The following is a 6,000-nucleotide window of genomic DNA, read 5'->3' on the forward strand; positions in this document are numbered from 1 at the left end:
GTATTACATATGTGTCCTTATCCCCCATTGGTCCCCCCTGCCTCCTACTCATGTCATCACCCCCACATTAGTCAGGCTTATATGCATGTCTATAAGTCCTTTGGTTGATCTCTCCCCCTAACCCCTCCTTCCCCTACCTTCCCTGCAGCAACATTTTGCAGCAAAGATTCAGGATCTGGAAAAGTGGATGAACTCAAATGAATACACCTAGACAACAATTACAAATTTCGAAGGCATGGGGGATACAGGTAAAGACATTTCTCTCTATTGGAGAGGCTCTCTGAAACCCAGGACCCATCAGCTTTCATTTACTTGAATACACATTTGCCCTTGAGCAAAACAAACAGGCATATCAATGGTAAAGTTTGGTAAACAATAAAAGTATTATCATGGTAGGAGGTTGCTTTCAGCCATTTTGTCAACAGCAGGGTAACAAAATGCTGATTTTCAGCCATGCTGAATGTCAAAGTCCATTTGCCTTCTGTGGACTTCTCACATTGATATGTTAACTACTGTTGGTCTTTGCTCCAACATTTGCCCCTTTTTGCTTTCTTAATTAATTTAGAAAGGTGTATGCCATTTGCTGGGCTCACATCCTTTTAAGACTTTTCATTCTGCATCTTCAGACTGGAAGCAAACATAGAAGAACAAGAAAGAAAGACAATACTGGTTATTCTAAAAAGGAAATGTAGGGAGATTTGATGACAAGGATTGAGTTCTTTCATGTCCTTTTAAATATTATTGTCAGGTATTTAAGGAATTCATTCATAGTAGGATTCTTTGGGGGCCATTAGTTTTTTATGGATCATTTTCCCAGTCACTGTTAACTTGTGACATGACAGCAATGATGTTCAAGTACTGGATGGTGGACAAATGGTGAGAAATGACAATGCAGGTCTGACCTTTTTTGGCTTTGTTATGGGTAACCTGCACCAATGCACAGCTGATGAGTAGCTAGCATGGCAAGCCGTCTTCCCCATCCCCCATCTGGATGTTTCTCCTCTGACTCCTCAGCGTTTTGCTTGGGGCCACTGATATCTGTGGTTGGCGTAGTCTGGTCAGTTCCTCTCTCAGATTCATGTTGCAGGAATTGGAGGAGTTTTCTGGAAATAACACAAGTATATCCTCGACCAAAGGTTTATAAAGGGACCCTTCTATAAACCATACTCGGTATCTTTCCATTTAACTAGAGCATTTTCCTTTAGCTTATTCTTTCACTAGTGTCTTTCCATGGGTGTCTTGCCATCAGCATTACAAGGGAAAAATTCAAAGTAATTAAGGCTTGGTGTAGTGTATTTACAGGAGATTTCTTCACAATTCTCCCACTTTCGTTTTTCATGTTGGGATTTAGAGGCCCTTGTAGCAGATATAATATGCAAGGGGGACATTTCTTGATAATCTGTTTTGCCTGCTGTACAATATTTTGGCAGACTAGTGTAAAAGTTGATGAGATTCCCCTGGCCTGTTTAATAAAATAACTAACTGATAGGCATATTCATTTCCTTTTGTTAAAGGACCAGGACTTGTTCAAAGAGTATAGATAGGCATCAGTCACTGAGCCATTTAAATTGAGTAGTTGCAGTTCTGTTTACCAGGCTGGCAGCATAGGCAGATAAGAGATAATATTAAGAGGCTTTTGAAAATCCTGCAAGTCAGCCTTGATCGTTTCTAATTCGATTCATTTTTTTTTAAGTTTAGGAATAATTCAGTTTATCGTTCCCAGTATATTGTTAGAAGGTTACAATGTTCATCAGGAAACAGTTAATGGGGGAAAACTCAAAAAAAGCAATGTCCAGGTACCAATATTGCAGTGCTTACCACTAAGGAATTTAACATTAGTCAAAAAGTCTTGAAATCTCTTGTCAATAGCCCAATAATTAATTAAACTGCTATAAATATATTCTCCCTCACCCCAAAACTTTTTATTATAAAGATATTCAGTAAGAAAAGTTGAAATAATACAGTGAACACCTGTTTCATCTAAATCTAAGAGTTGTTAAGGTCTAGCCTGTTTGGCTCAGTGGATAGAGCATCGGCCTGCGGACTGGTCCTGCATTTAATTCCAGTAAAGGGCACATACCCAGGTTGCGGGCTCAATCCCTAGTAGTGGGCATGCAGGAGGCAGCCAATCAATGATTCTCTTCTTACCATTGATGTTATTGATGTTCCTCTCTCTCTCCCTCTCCCTTCCTCCCTAAAATCAATAAAAAATATTTTAAAAATAAACAAATAAATCTAACTGTGGTTACCATTATGCCATATCTGCTTATGTGGATGTGAGGGATTTGAGTGGGGGGTGCTGACTACCTGAAAATCCCCCACATCATGACTTCATCATGCATTTCCCCAAAATAAATATTCTCTCCTATACACCACAAAACCATCATCTTGCCTAAGAAAAAATTTTTCTAACATCGCCTAATATTCAGACCATTTGCAACATTTTCAAATTTTCCCCAAAATGTTTTTTTAAGATAATTTTCTAGAACCAGGACTCAATCAAAGTTCACTCAAAATGGTGCAAAAAATATTGCATTTGGTGATGTCCTTTAGTCTCTTTTAACCTAGAATAGGCCCCACCTTTTCCCCCCCTCCATGACTCTTTTTTTTTTAATTTTTACTACTGTTCTTTTTTTTTCTTTTTTTAAAAAAAATTAATTACATTTTTATTGTTCAGATTATTACATTTGTTCCTCTTTTTTCCCCCCATAACTCCCCTCCACCCAGTTCCCACCCCACCCTCCTCCCTCACTCCCCATCCACTGTCCTCATCCATAGGTGCGCGATTTTTGTCCAGTCTCTTCCCACATCCCCCTCACCCCTTTGCCCCCCAAGAATAGCCAGTCCACTCACTTTCTATGCCCCTGATTCTATTATAATCATCAGTTCATTCTGTTCATCAGATTATTCACTTTATTTTCAGATTCACTTGTTGATAGATGTGTATTTGGTGTTCAAAATTTGTATCTTTACCTTTTTCTTCTTCTTCCTCTTCTTAAAGGATACCTTTCAGCATTTCATAGAATACTGGTTTGGTGGTGATGAACTCCTTTAGCTTTTCCTTATCTGTGAAGCTCTTTATCTGACCTTCAATTCTTTATGATAGCTTTGCTGGATAAAGTAATCTTGGTTGTAGGTTCTTGGCATTCATCACTTTGAAAATTTCTTGCCACTCCCTTCTGGACTGCAAAGTTTCTGTTGAGAAATCAGGTGACAGTTGTATGGGCACTCCCTTGTAGGTAACTGACTTTCTTTCTCTTGCCGCTTTTAAGATTCTCTCTTTGTCTTTTGCTCTTGGCATTTTAATTATGATGTGTGTTGGTGTGGTCCTCTTTGGATTCCTTTTGTTTGGGATTCTCTGCGCTTCCTGGACTTGCAAGTCTATTTCTTTCATCAGGTAGAGGAAGTTTTCTGTCATTATTTCTTCAAATAGGTTTTCAATATCTTGCTCTCTCTCTTCTTCTGGCACCTCTATAATTCGGATGTTGGTACGCTTGAAGCTATCCCAGAGGCTCCTTACACTATCTTCGTATTTTTGGATTCTTTTTTCATTTTCTTTTCTGGTTGGGTGTTTTTTGCTTCTTTGTATTTCAAATCTTTGCCCTGATTCTTGCAATCCTCTAGTCTGCTGTTGGGAGTCTGTATAATATTCTTTATTACAGTCAGTGTATGCCTAATTTCTAGTCGGTCCTTTATCGCAACCTCGAGGGTCTCATTTGATTTCTTGTAGACCTCATTAAGTTTATTGGCAGTTTCTAGAAAATTCTTGAAAAACCTTAAAACTGTGGTTTTGAACTCTATATCCAATAGTTTGCTTTCCTCCATTTCTATCATTTGTGTCCTTCTTCTTTGTCTCCTCATTTTTTATGCTTCCCTGTGTTGATAAAGTGGTTTTCTGTCCTGAGTGTCCACTAGGGCCCAGTGGTTCAGCCTCCCCAATTACCTGAGGAGGACACTCTTCGTGCACCCCCTTGTGGTCTTTGTGCACAGTCTTGTTGTAGTTAAGCCTTGATTGTTGTAGTTATCACTGGGAGGAATTGACCTCCAGGCCAGTCGGCTGTGAGAATCAGCTGTGTCTGCAGAGGGAGAACTTCTGTGCTGGACACACACACCCCTCTGGGGCAAGACTTGCTTCAATGGGGCTTTGGTGCTCACTGAGTCTTCCCCCTGAGTGCAACCCAAGCATGTGCAATGACAGCAAATTATATTTTTTCTTCCTTTCCCTTACTCTCTGAGTATTTTTACTATGAACTTGATTTTTATTTATTTAACACTTTGCAACCAAATATAATCATGTGCTAATATATTCTTATAGCCTTAAATTTAAGTCTTATAAATTTTTTTGGCAATAACTAATTGAATTACTCAAGTGTTTAAATATTACCATTAAATGGATAAAGAACAGTGCAAAAAAAATGATGATATAGAAAATAAATGAAATGTTTATTTCCCTACCATTATCTTCACTATATGTTAAAACATATATCTAGCTACTTGGATCATTATATATTGTTTTTATTATTTCTGTTAAATTTTTGGATAAAAGCTTTGTTTTTTTTAAAAAAAAATTACTCAATAATCAATCAAATACTAAAATTCCAATCAACTCACCTGTTGAACAGGACTATCAACTCTAAAGGCCTTGTAAAGAGCCAATGCCTGGCTTTTACTTCCTTTGCTCCAGATCACCATATTTCCAGCCACATTGAGTTCCTCGTCATCATACACTTCTCCAATTTCATTTCCACCTCTCCTTAACTGGCAGCTTTCCTTAAAAATTTACATATGTAAGACATGTTTACGCGGTTTTTATTTCTTTTGCAACATTATGGAGCAAGATTTATTAATTAAAATTGAACAGCAATCCAGATACAAGTCTCCTACTCTGTCTGTGGAGTAAGACTCAGTCCAAGCCCAACTCTTAGGTTTGGTGCCACTGATTAACAGAGGAGGGGGTGTGGGTGTATGTGTCATACTGTATCTTACAGGATTTCAAAAATGGGAATTTACCTCAAGAATTCTCTATATTAAGTATTTTATTATTACATTACCATTTTATGCTGCCAAAAACATAAATAAACAAAAACTAGACCTTACCTATATATCAAAAAATTAAACCAACATTCTTGGGAGACTAAAGACATATTAAGCATATGCGGGGTGAAGCAGAGATGGCAGTGAAGTGCACATGGGACACTGGGGGAGCTTACCCACCATGCAGACTTCCCTGCTTCACAACTGCATATGCATTCACCTTCCTGCCCTTGTGCCAACCATCAAAATGAACAGGGCAGAGAAAGGTTTGGATTCCTAACTACAGACTTCCGCTCCTGGAAATTTTGGTATCCCAAAAGGGATACAGAAATGGAATTAAGATTAGAAAGACTGACTGTTTAACATGCACAGGGGAAGTATCTCATTCCCCTATTTAAAAACTAGTACTGTATCTACTTATGTGGCATTTCTTTTCTCCTCTAGAAACATGTAAGTTTTTGGCAGCAGGGACCATTGCTAACTCTACTATCTAACCATCAAATAACATGAAATCTGGTCCCACATACTAAGTGAAGAAAAAGAGATTTAAATGGACCATAATCATAGTGACTCTCATTATAAATCCCTGAGTTATATGTCTAAACAGCCATGACACTATAATACAATTAAGGTCATTATTTTTAGCTTTGACAAAAATGACCAAATCTTAACCTATACCCTAGAAGTAGCATCATACTCATTTCTCAGTTGCATCCGGGTAGCCTTAAATTACAGGTAGATCGAATCTCTCTACATTTCAAAAGCAAACTGAGAACCTTGATAAAACCTTCTGTTTTTCGTGGATTGGAACCTCCTGCAGGGATCCCACCAAGCCAGCAGCACCATCAGAGGACCACAACTCAGAGGCTGGGTGCAGCTGCCAAAGCTGAAGGTTCAAAGAATTAGGGTGGTGTCTGCAGTGGTCTCGACCAAAAGGAACAAATTCCTGCAAATCCCCAGCTGCAA

Source organism: Myotis nattereri (genome assembly GCF_964212035.1).
Source record: "Myotis nattereri genome assembly, chromosome: Y".
In the NCBI taxonomy this organism is placed as follows: Eukaryota; Metazoa; Chordata; class Mammalia; order Chiroptera; family Vespertilionidae; genus Myotis; species Myotis nattereri.